This window comes from Centruroides vittatus, unplaced genomic scaffold, assembly GCF_030686945.1.
Source record: "Centruroides vittatus isolate TY-2023 unplaced genomic scaffold, ASM3068694v2 contig_357, whole genome shotgun sequence".
Lineage (NCBI taxonomy): Eukaryota > Metazoa > Arthropoda > Arachnida > Scorpiones > Buthidae > Centruroides > Centruroides vittatus.
The window spans coordinates 1,065,299-1,066,551 of NW_027122180.1; the positions used below are offsets into that span (position 1 = coordinate 1,065,299).

At 29.6% G+C, this 1,253-nt stretch overlaps 1 pseudogene; it reads right to left on the reverse strand.

Annotated features, from left to right (window-relative positions):
- Window positions 1–1,134: 1,134 nt before the first annotated feature.
- On the reverse strand, window positions 1,135–1,253 carry LOC136974873 (5S ribosomal RNA; annotated as a pseudogene).

Genomic DNA, 1,253 nt, shown 5'->3' on the forward strand with positions numbered 1-1,253 from the left:
TCCATTTATCGTTTGGAAATTGAAAATATGCTTTTCATTGGCTTGAAAATTTGAATTTCACAAACCGTCACAAAATTTAAAATTTCAGCTGTTAATGATCAGAAAAATGATCAAAACCGAAGAAAGTTTTCTACTTGTTCACTGGAAAATATTAAATTTTTCTTAAAGTAAATATAAATTTACGTAGATGATTTGGATAAAGTTGTAAAACTACATTTACCGTGAATTAATGGTGATAATTTATTCAACAGCAAAAAAACAGGCCAGTTGCATTATTACAGATTGTAAGAAAACTTTATAATGATTTGGATTACAAGTAAAACATTTACAAAATGTGAAAACCTAAAAAAAGATTATCAATTTTGTTTTTCATCTACAACTTTAAACTCGATATTTTTTATTGTAAAAGTTACATAAATACTTTTCTATTCAAAATGAATAATACTATGCGGCATTAATGTGATTTTAGTTATAAATTTGTTGATTTAATAAAACTGCATAACTGTGAAAAATCGAAAGTGTTTGGTTTATTATATCCGACAAGAAGAGTCATTGCTTTTATTGTTTCGTCACATTATTTTGTTAAAAATTATAAAATATAAAATTAAAAATTAATAATTTATATTATTTCGTTTTTAAAAATTGTAATTCTTTAAACAGATTGAAATGCTTCAACAAAGCGATTTTGCGAAACGCTTTAAATATAGTATAAGGCCTCTATTCCGGTATACAGCACTAAGGCCGCTTTCGATACCAGAAAAATTGCAAGCATTGCTTTAAGGAGCAGCATTTCATTCTAATATTATATATATTAAAAATAAATAAAGCAACGATTGCTTCAACATGTCAATTCTAGTTCTCTCAATCACTATTCCCTCATATATAATAGGCTATTGCTTGATTTTGATGATAGTCGAAGTATGTTCTTTTACACGTAATAAACGCATTTAAATGCGTAAAAGAACATTTTTTAATTGATACTTACCGAGAAGTTTTAAAACAATGTACAGGAAGCTAAAGGTTACAGAAAAGAAATGTTTGCTTGACATAATGTATTAAAGAAAAATTACTGCGCCAAGTGATAAATTTTATTAGACGAAAGAGATAGGTCGAAGAATGAAAGAAAAAGAATAGCGACAGCAGCACTCGGTATTCCCAGGTCGTCTCCGCCCCAAGTAGTGAGCGGGCCCGACGCTCCTTGATTTCGGTGATCGGACGAGAACCGGTATTTTCATCGTGGTATGGCCGCTGCC